Source organism: Salmo salar, chromosome 16 (genome assembly GCF_965601325.2).
Source record: "Salmo salar chromosome 16, fSalSal1, whole genome shotgun sequence".
Classification (NCBI taxonomy): Eukaryota; Metazoa; Chordata; class Actinopteri; order Salmoniformes; family Salmonidae; genus Salmo; species Salmo salar.
In genome coordinates this window covers 46,412,316-46,423,919 of record NC_138306.1, presented here as the reverse complement: position 1 = coordinate 46,423,919, position 11,604 = coordinate 46,412,316, and the positions used below count along the sequence as shown (strand labels likewise).

The 11,604-nt window shown below is 42.8% G+C and overlaps 1 long non-coding RNA gene across 1 annotated transcript in view; it reads left to right on the top strand.

The window, feature by feature from the left end:
• Positions 1-10,855, top strand: part of LOC123727839 (uncharacterized) — a 36,557-nt gene extending 25,702 nt beyond the window's left edge. Inside the window, exon 3 of the long non-coding RNA XR_006759769.2 lies at positions 10,787-10,855. This is a non-coding gene — a long non-coding RNA (uncharacterized LOC123727839). The remainder of the gene's footprint in view (positions 1-10,786) is intronic.
• The last annotated feature ends 749 nt before the right edge of the window (positions 10,856-11,604 follow it).

Sequence of the window (11,604 nt, the reverse complement as noted above, 5' to 3'; positions counted from 1 at the left end):
AAGCACAGCCCCCACACCACTAGAGGGATGTCTCCAACCACCAACTTACCGTCCTAAGACAAGGCCGAGTATAGCTCACAAAGATCTCCGCCACGGCACAACCCAAGGGGGGGGGGGGGGGGGGGCCAACCCAGACAGGAAGACCACGTCAGTGACTCAACCCACTCAAGTGATGCACCCCTCCCATGGACGGCATGGAAGAACACAGTAAGCCAGTGACTCAGCCCCTGTAATAGGGTTAGAGGCAGAGAATCCCAGTGGAGAGAGGGGAACCGGCAAGGCAGAGACAGCAAGGGCGGTTCGTTGCTCCAGCCTTTCCGTTCACCTTCACACTCCTGGGCCAGACTATACTTAATCATAGGACCTACTGAAGAGATAAGTCTTCAGTAAAGACTTAAAGGTTGAGACTGAATCTGCGTCTCTCACATGGGTAGGCAGACCATTCCATAAAAATGGAGCTCTATAGGAGAACGCCCTACCTCCAGCCGTTTGCTTAGAAATTCTAGGGACAATTAGGAGGCCTGCGTCTTGTGACCGTAGCGTACGTGTAGGTAGGTACGGCAGGACCAAATCGGAAAGATAGGTAGGAGCAAGCCCATGTAATGCTTTGTAGGTTAGCAGTAAAACCTTGAAATCAGCCCTTGCCTTAACAGGAAGCCAGTGTAGGGAGGCTAGCACTGGAGTAATATGATCAAATTTTTTGGTTCTAGTCAGGATTCTAGCAGCCGTATTTAGCACTAACTGAAGTTTGTTTAGTGCTTTATCCGGGTAGCTGGAAAGTAGAGCATTGCAGTAGTCCAGCCTAGAAGTAACAAAAGCATGGATTAATTTTTCTGCGTCATTTTTGGACAGAAAGTTTCTGATTTTTGCAATGTTACGTAGATGGAAAAAAGCTGTCCTTGAAACAGTCTTGATATGTTCTTCAAAAGAGAGATCAGGGTCCAGAGTAACGCCGAGGTCCTTCACAGTTTTATTTGAGACGACTGTACAACCATCCAGATTAATTGTCAGATTCAACAGAAGATCTCTTTGTTTCTTGGGACCTAGAACAAGCATCTCTGTTTTGTCCGAGTTTAAAAGTAGAAAGTTTGCAGCCATCCACTTCTTTATGTCTGAAACACAGGCTTCTAGCGAGGGCAGTTTTGGGGCTTCACCATGTTTCATTGAAATGTACAGCTGTGTGTCGTCCGCATAGCAGTGAAATGTAACATTATGTTTTCGAATGACATCCCCAAGAGGTAAAATATATAGTGAAAACAATAGTGGTCCTAAAACGGAACCTTGAGGAACACCGAAATTTACAATTGATTTGTCAGAGGACAAACCATTCACAGAGACAAACTGATATCTTTCCGACAGATAAGATCTAAACCAGGCCAGAACTTGACCATGTAGACCAATTTGGGTTTCCAATCTCTCCAAAAGAATGTGGTGGTCGATGGTATCAAAAGCAGCACTAAGATCTAGGAGCACGAGGACAGATGCAGAGCCTCGGTCTGACGTCATTAAAAGGTCATTTACCACCTTCACAAGTGCAGTCTCAGTGCTATGATGGGGTCTAAAACCAGACTGAAGCGTTTCGTATACATTGTTTGTCTTCAGGAAGGCAGTGAGTTGCTGCGCAACAGCTTTTTCTAAAAGTTTTGAGAGGAATGGAAGATTCGATATAGGCCGATAGTTTTTTATAATTTCTGGGTCAAGATTCGGCTTTTTCAAGAGAGGCTTTATTACTGCGACTTTTAGTGAGCTTGGTACACATCCGGTGGATAGAGAGCCGTTTATTATGTTCAACATAGGAGGGCCAAGCACAGGAAGCAGCTCTTTCAGTAGTTTAGTTGGAATAGGGTCCAGTATGCAGCTTGAGGGTTTAGAGGCCATGATTATTTTCATCATTGTGTCAAGAGATATAGTACTAAAACACTTTAGTATCTCCCTTGATCCTAGGTCCTGGCAGAGTTGTGCAGACTCAGGACAATGGAGCTTTGGAGGAATACGCGGATTTAAAGAGGAGTCCGTAATTTGCTTTCTAATGATCATGATCTTTTCCTCAAAGAAGTTCATAAATTTATTACTGCTGAAGTGAAAGCCATCCTCCATTTGCGAATGCTGCTTTTTAATTAGCTTTGCGACAGTATCAAAAATAAATTTCGGATTGTTCTTATTTTCCTCAATTAAGTTGGAAAAATAGGATGATCGAGCAGCAGTGAGGGCTCTTCGGTACTGCACGGTACTGTCTTTCCAAGCTAGTCGGAAGACTTCCAGTTTGGTGTGGCGCCATTTCCATTCCAATTTTCTGGAAGCTTGCTTCAGAGCTCGTGTATTTTCTGTATACCAGGGAGCTAGTTTCTTATGACAGATGTTTTTAGTTTTTAGGGGTGCAACTGCATCTAGGGTATTGTGCAAGGTTAAATTGAGTTCCTCGGTTAGGTGGTTAACTGATTTTTGTCCTCTGACGTCCTTGGGTAGGCAGAGGGAGTCTGGAAGGGCATCAAGGAATCTTTGGGTTGTCTGAGAATTTATAGCACGACTTTTAATGCTCCTTGGTTGGGGTCTGAGCAGATTATTTGTTGCAATTGCAAAGGCAATAAAATGGTGGTCCGATAATCCAGGATTATGAGGAAAAACATTAAGATCCACAACATTTATACCATGGGACAAAACTAGGTCCAGAGTATGACTGTGGCAGTGAGTAGGTCCAGAGACATGTTGGACAAACCCCACTGAGTCGATGATGGCTCCGAAAGCCTTTTGGAGTGGGTCTGTGGACTTTTCCATCTGAATGTTAAAGTCACCAAAAATTAGAATATTATCTGCTATGACTACAAGATCCGATAGGAATTCAGGGAACTCAGTGAGGAACACTGCATATGGCCCAGGAGGCCTGTAAACAGTATATAAAAAGTGATTGAGTAGGCTGCATAGATTTCATGACTAGAAGCTCAAAAGACGAAAACGTCATTGTTTTTTTTTTTTGTAAATTGAAATTTGCTATCATAAATGTTAGCAACACCTCCGCCTTTGCCGGATGCACGGGGGGTATGGTCACTAGTGTAACCAGGGGGTGAGGCCTCATTTAACACAGTAAATTCATCAGGCTTAAGCCATGTTTCAGTCAGGCCAATCACATCAAGATTATGATCAGTGATTAGTTCATTGACTATAACTGCCTTGGAAGTGAGGGATCTAACATTAAGTAACCCAACATTAAGTAACACAATCTCTTTCAATAATGGCAGGAATGGAGGAGGTCTTTATACTAGTGAGATTGCTAAAGCAAACACCGCCATTTTTAATTTTGCCCAACCTAGATCGAGGCACAGACACGGTCTCAATGGGGAAAGCTGAGCTGACTACGCTGACTGTGCTAGTGGCAGACTCCACTAAGCTGGCAGGCTGGCTAACAGCCTGCTGCCTGGCCTGCACCCTATCTCATTGTGGAGCTAGGGGAGTTAGAGCCCTGTCTATGTTCGTAGATAAGATGAGAGCACCCCTCCAGCTAGGATGGAGTCCGTCACTCCTCAACAGGCCAGGCTTGGTCCTGTTTGTGGGTGAGTCCCAGAAAGAGGGCCAATTATCTACAAATTCTTTCTTTTGGGAGGGGCAGAACACAGTTTTCAACCAGCGATTAAGTTGTGAGACTCTGCTGTAGAGCTCATCACTCCCCCTATCACTCCCCCTATCTCTATGGTTTACCACCTAAATGTAGCATTAAGTATACCAATAGCAATATAACTAGTGTCGTGTCTTTGGCTATGCCGGATTCATATAAATCATATAAATGTAATTAACTAGAAAGTCGGGGCACCACGAAAGAGTGTTTATAGAGCTGTTATCTTCCGAATAAACTCTTAAAGACCTAGTAATATTTTACATCAATAGCAGTCAATATTAATCGTCACCTTATTTCAGTCTCATCTGAAAGTTGTAAATTCTTGGTTATCTTCATGAGCCCTGGCTAACAAGTTGAATCAGCAATACAAAATTGGGTTTACTTATTTATTTACTAAATACCTAACTAATCACACAGAATTACATATACACAGAATGCAAATTATGTCATACAGAAAATGTCCACCAGGGACGTGTATGATGGCTTGTTACTCAAAGAGAGGGGGTTGGGCTTGAATGAAAGAGCGGGAAGACTGAGGAACAAAGGGAGAAGCTGTGCTATCGTAAATACAGTATCTTATGCATTCTAAATTACCGCCCATTTGGAAAAGGAAAATGCAATAAATATTTACTCTGAGCTGCCCTTCGGTAGGTTGGTCGTAGATGCTGGCCGTGTTGGCCAACAGAGATCTTCCTGTCCTCGGAAGAATGTCTCTGGTGGTAAATTGTATACGTTGTAGTATCTTCGTTGTGTGTTAGACTGGATACCTCGTCCGTCCTTTCCTAGCCCACGTTTACAGCTGCTGTTGCTAACTCAACAGCTAGGATGTCTCACTTCTTTAGTGAATAAGAGTTCAAAGTTCATACCATTCACAACCAAAGCTCACGCTGAGGTTGGCTTAGTTCTGTAGTTGACATGTTAGTCCTTTTTAACGTATGGACCGTCGTCCTATCGTACTCGGAACAGAAAGTTATTCTTTCGTCAAGGGCTTATATAGTGGAGGGAGAGAAGGGTGTGTTTCATAGTTTATAACCAATGTCTCTTCACAGGGGCGGGCCACTGATTAAGCAGAGCTCTAACCTTATGAAAACCCAATTCTCTCATTTGGAAGCTAAAATTACATTTAATCTTTTCACAAATACTTTCATTTAAATTGCATTTAAATTGCACAAAAATTCCATGTGAATCTGATAACTATAATGTGTAGACTTTCCCAGATACAGTTTATGTCGTCCTGTCATCAGTCATAATGTCTCAGATGACAACCGAACAGACATCATATTCATTAAGTACCAACGCATATTTACAACTGGATCTATTACCAAAATATGGTTCCTTTCCCCCCACTTGTTTGATGTTCCCAGACTCTCTATGTTTAACAAAGGCTATTCAAGAGTCCTTCAGTAGAGTCAGAGAGAGAGGGAAGGGAGAAAGGTATTTATGGGGGGGGGGGGGGGTCAAAAACCTTACCCACAGGCCAACATCATGACACTAGAATGTATTTCTAGGACAACACCAATGCATCTGAGGATATAGACGTCCATGTGATAAGACCAGTCTGATTTACAGACCAGTATTGTCCCACATACAGTGCATTCAGAAAGTATTCAGATCCCTTGACATTTTCCACATTTTGCTACGTTACAGCCTTATTCTAAAATTCAATCCATAGTTTTTTCCCCTCATCAATCTACACACAATATCCCATAATGACCAAGCAAAAACAGGTTTTTAGACATTTCTGCTAATCTATTGTCACGTCCTGGCCAGTATAAGGGTTAATTGTTATTGTAGTTTGGTCAGGACGTGGCAGAGGGTATTTGTTTTATGTGGTTCGGGGTGGTGTTTTTCTAGAAGGGCATTTGATTTATGTATTCCGGGGTTTTTGGGCACTGTTTGATATTCATGTAATTCTATGTTTAGTCTAGTGAGTCTGGTTCTATGTTTAGGTAATTGGGGTGGAGACTCTCAATTGAAGGCAGGTGTGGTCTATTTGCCTTTAATTGAGAGTCCCATATATTAGGGTGTGTTTGTATTTTGTGGGAGATTGTTCTGTGTTTAGCCGTGTGCCTTGCCAGACTGTTATTTTGTCGTAGTGTTTCAGTGTACGTGTTTGTTGTTTTCAGTTTTCCTTCTTTATTTAATAAAGAGGATGAGTACACTTGTCTCTGCTGCATTTTGGTCCTCCTTTCCCGACGACAACCGTGACATCTATTAAAAATACAAATCTGAAATATCACATTTACGTAAGACCCTTTACTCTGTTGAAGCACCTTTGGCAGCGATTACAGCCTCAAGTCTTCTTGGGTATGACGCTACAAGCTTGGCACACTTGTATTTGGGGAGTTTCTCCCATTCTTCTCTGCAGATCCTCTCAAGTTCTGTCAGGTTGAATGGGGAGTGTCGCTGCACAGCTATTTTAAGGTTTTTTCAGAGATGTTTGATTGTGTTCAAGTCCGGGCTCTGGCTCGGCCACTCAAGGACATTCAGACTTTTTCCGAAGCCACTCCTGTGTTGTCTTGGCTGTGTGCTTAGGGTCATTTTCCTTTTGGAAGGGGAACCTTCGCCACAGTCTGAGGTCATGAACACTCTGGAGCATGTTTTCATCAAGGATCTCTGTAGTTTGCTCTGTTCATCTTTCCCTCAATCCTGACTGGTCTCCCAGTCCCTGCCAGTGAAAAACATCCCCACAGCATGATGCTGCCACCACCATGCTTCACCAGATAACAGCTGCACCCCCACCCCCAAATGACTTCCCGTGGCTATGGTCAGGCGCCTTTTGGATAGTATGAAATTGCTGTGGTATCTCAATGAGATTTCAGGGGGGGCTGGAGGGTGTGGAAGAGCACTGCCCTGGTATAGAATGTACACTCTAAATCAGTCTTAATTGTTGAAAAAGACAATCTAGTACACAGAGTGCTCCGTGTTCATCATTTCTAATAATAACTTTTAGCCAGCTGAGTGCACAAAGTTTCTTCAGGAATGTCCTATTCTTGTTGTTTCGTTTTAAAATCTCAAATTTAAATAGTTGTAATCCGCTGATTCTCTTCACGGCAGATCTAACCAATCACACCCCTCTTTTTAAGAGGGCCACTTGTAACGGCCATCGTCAAAATGAGACCAAGGTGCAGCGGAGGATGTGTTCATCTTGAAAGATTTTAATGGACCGAATGAACACTTACAAAATAAACCAAAAAGGACCAGCAACAGTTCTGTCAGGTTACAAAACTACACAGAAAACATTCACCCACAAAACCCAAAGGAAAAACAGGCTGCCTAAGTATGACACCCAATCAGCAACAACCATGTACAGCTGTTCCTGATTGGGAGCCATACCCGGCCGAAACAAAGCAATCCCAAACATAGAAAAACAGACATAGAATGCCCACCCAAATCACACCCTGACCAAACCTAAATGGAGACATAAAAAGGATCTCTCAGGTCAGGGCGTGACACCACTATGCTCCAGATCGCCTTATGTGCTCAGAGGTCCTTGATGAGGATCTACCCTATCAATACCCCATGATCTATTTTAAATGTAAGACTATGTTGCATATTTAAACTTAAATTGGTGACTATGGAAACAAACAGAATGTAACGGTTGTCGTCGGGAATAGAGGACCAAAACGCAGCAGGAATGTGGATGCTCATCTTGATATTTATTTTAAATAAAGTGAACACCAAAAACGAAAAACGCACAAACAACAAAACAGTCTTGTCAGGCACACTCAGCAAAACAAGAAACAATCTCCCACAACACCAAGCCAAACAATTACCCATATATAGGACTCTCAATCAGAGGCAACGAGAAAGCACCTGCCTCCAATTGAGAGTCCAACCCCCCATCAACCTAAACATACAACAAAGGTTCAAATCCTTCCATTGAAAACAAGCATTCCATTTATTTCCATTTGATTGGTTAAGAACAACCTGTTATCTTTACAATATACACTGAGTGTTCAAAACATTAGGAATATCTTCTTAATATTGAGTTGTACCCCCTTTTGCCCTCAGAACAGCCTCAATTCTTGCGGTACCGAGTGGCGAGCGGTCAAAGGCACTGCATCTCAGTCCAAGAGGCGTCACTAGAGACCCAGGTTCGACCCCGGGCTGTATCACAACCAGACATTGAATATCCCTTTGAGCATGGTGAAGTTATTAATTACACTTTGGATGGTGTTAGGTTCTAATTTTTCAGAGTAAATAACTCACCGACACTAGGGCTTAACCAAGTTTAATTCTTCCCAAAGGGTCGTTACAGCTGTATTCAGACAAAATAACATTTCTCACCATCACAATTATATATACCCCACTTTAGACTCTCCTCCTGCTCTCCAATCCTTACATCTTATGGTTCCACAGGAAGCGGGTAATAGGGTAATAAACCCTTATTACTCCCTTCAGGGGATCTGACCTGACCTCCTGACCTCAACCCCTCCATCGTAATAGCACAGCTCCCCTATAGCAATCCTGTGATCTCCTCCCGTCCACCCAACACATTCCAAAGCCCCTCTCTTCCTACAGAAAACCATTAACGTCTGACATAAAACCCAGTCTCTTTCACTCCTTATAGTCTATGCTTCTCATCCATAATTTATTTCATATCTCAATGTTCAGAGTTTATCCCGATTCCAACAGTCCCTCCTCTTGAACAATAGCGTCCTAATGTTCAATTTACATAAACTTGGAAATGACTTATAAATGGATAAACAATGATAATAAAACATGTATTTAAAAAAACCTAACAAATGATTATAAAACATGAATTAAACAAACTAACAAATGGAACAAACAATGAACAAACATTCACCGTCAGGTTTACAAATTCAGAGATTTATGACATCTGTACTATGATCACGTCATACACATTTTTATTTCCATCTCTCATCACACAACAAAATGCCATTCCAGCTGAATCTGCTGTCTTGTTCCATGTCAGATGGAACGCTTTTTGTTTCTCCACTTTCGCCTTCTGGTTCCTAAGAGAGTGATAGCATAAGACTTGGAAAGCAACAAAAAGACACACAGAACATAACAGTATTAACAATGTGATAAGCTATACATAATTATATATGCATGAAAACCAAAGTCTGAGACCCTGACAATTCCCACTCTCTCTTCACCTGACTCTATGCCTCCAGGATACTTTCCTGTTGGGTTCCACAAAAATGAAAGCTCTAAAAAAAACTTCCTCATGCTTTCGCCCAGTCTTCCCCTTTCGGCCGCCAGGTTCCGAGAGGTGTTCCCAAGTCATGTCATTTTCACTTTGTCCTTATCTCCTCCATTTCACCAGATAGGCACGTCACCTGATATGCAAGTGCGTATCCCTAATCAACGTAGCACTGTATATGCTTTCACATCAATGCCTTCAACATTTTGTACAATTACCCAAACATCTATTCTCTATCATATGATGCATTAACCAATAAAGCAGCTAACCCTAACCAAACTATGATGTTTAAAGTAGCTCCCAGAACCAACATATCTCTATGTCTTACAGTGAAATCTAGTCTCTCTCTTTCGCTCTGTTTCCTCTGTCATGGTGTCTTCAAGCTCACCCATTATGCTGCTGGACCTCACTTCACGTGAGAACTATTCACCCCCCCAAGGAGAGACATGACGATCTTTAATGCTGCAGGTACTGTACGAAGTAGGATGTGTGGCCCAAACCAATGCTGTCCCAACACCCCCGCCTGGTGTCTCTTGATGTACACTCAATCTCCAGAATTCAGCCCGTGCCCTTGGTTATCGCTGCTTTCACTGAGGATATACACACTGCAACACATGGGTCATTTCCTGACAACATAAACTCCCCTCCTATGGCAAGATCACTAATTTGTGACATTTGAAAAACAGCCTCCCCTGTCCTCCCATCGGTCTCCCAGTTACCAGTTATCAAACCATGTGGCACAAGTCCTCATAAACTGTGATCCCAACAATGCTACTAAAGTAACCCTTGCTACTACCAACATGGTCCATGATTATAGTCTCACAATACCCCTCATTTGCACAGTAGTCCAGTTCCATGCTGTCAATATAGCATCCTTCGCTACTAGTACTGCTCCTTCAGTTACTGTCCCTACCGTGACTGCCATGAGAATAACTCCTGCATGTAATCTGTCAAATGTTTGCCGGCTGTTAGAAATTGGGGAAAAGATTAATGATTTGGGAAAAATATCCAACTTAACAAAACTCACAGGTCACAGGTGTCCTGAAAGTTTACCATAGTGTCTGCAATGCCACCACTATCTCTTCTACTCTCACCATGAGCTAGGTATGTGTAATGTTCAACTAATTCCCCATATTGTGTACAGTTAGCTGTCCTCCCTCTTCTATGAGCTATCTCCTGTAACAATATACAGTCTCTGGGAATGATACTCCTCTATCATTACATCTAACCCATAACACACGATACTCCTCTATCATTACATCTAACCCAGAACACACGATACTCCTCTATCATTACATCTAACCCATAACACACTAGTCACTACTCCTAATGCATGTTCTACAGATATAAACATACTAACACATTCTCAAATCAGTTAGTCAATATACATCATTCTCTCCTCTGGAACAATGAACACCCTCATGTTCCACGAAACCTAAAAACATATTGACTTTAAAGAGAAAAAAAGTACATGTTTAATAACTTAACGCCATCCATTGATGCGATGTAACATTAAAATTCTGAATACAGGGTAAAACAAAAGAGAACAAGAAACTTTCATGGTTGTCCCAAGCTATCATCCAGTGAGTCCCCTAACAAACCACCTCCCTTCAGGATGACACTTAGAGGTAAGGTTTCTGGAGACTCTTTCGGTGCCCCCACCCCTCATCATTCTGTAGGAATTCTCTCTCGCTGTATCCCAATGTCACGTCCTGACCAGCAGAGGGTGTAGTTGTGTAGTATTTTGGTCAGGACATGGCAGAAGATGTCTGTGTATGTTTGTTCTGGGTTGTATGTTTCTATGTTGGTCTGTGTGGCTCCCGATCAGGGACAGCTGGTTATCGTTGTTCCTGATTGGGAGTCATATATTAGGTGTGTGTTTTTCACTTGGGTTTGTGGGTTGTTGCGCTAGCACTGCTATTATTTTGTATGTATAGCCTGTTAGCATGTCGTGAGTCGTTCTTGTTTATTGTTTTCCGTTTTTGTGTTCTTCTTTATCATTAAAGATGAGTATCCACATCCCGCTTGCATTTTGGTCATCCATTCCCAACGACAGCCGTTACAGAACAACCCACCAAAATAAGACCAAGCAGCGGAAGAAGGAGAAGAGGAACGCTGAGTATATGGACTATGCTGAGAAAATGGATTTTGACATGGACAATCGCGAGAAGTGGACTTGGGAAAAGATTCTGGCCGGAGAGGGCCCATGGAAGAAGGCTGGGGAGGACCGGGAACGCTACCGGGGTACACGACTGGTGAGGAAGCCGGAGAGGCACTCCCAATAAAACATTTTTTTAGGGGGCACACGGGTAGTTTGGCTAGGCCAAGGAAGAGCCATAACTAGACTAGACTAGACTGACTAGAACCAAAAAATTGGATCATATTACTCCAGTGCTAGCCTCCCTACAGTGGCTTCCTGTTAAGGCAAGGGCTGATTTCAAGGTTTTACTGCTAACCTACAAAGCATAACATGGGCTTGCTCCTACCTATCTTTCCAATTTGGTCCTGCCGTACATACCTACACGTACGCTACGGTCACAAGACGCAGGCCTCCTAATTGTCCCTAGAATTTCTAAGCAAACGGCTGGAGGTAGGGCTTTCTCCTATAGATCTCCATTTTTATGGAATGGTCTGCCTACCCATGTGAGAGACGCAGACTCAGTCTCAACGTTTAAGTCTTTACTGAAGACTTACCTCTTCAGTAGGTCCTATGATTAAGTATAGTCTGGCCCAGGAGTGTGAAGGTGAACGGAAAGGCTGGAGCAACGAACCGCCCTTGTTGTCTCTGCCTTGCTGGTTCCCCTCTCTCCACTGGGATTCTCTG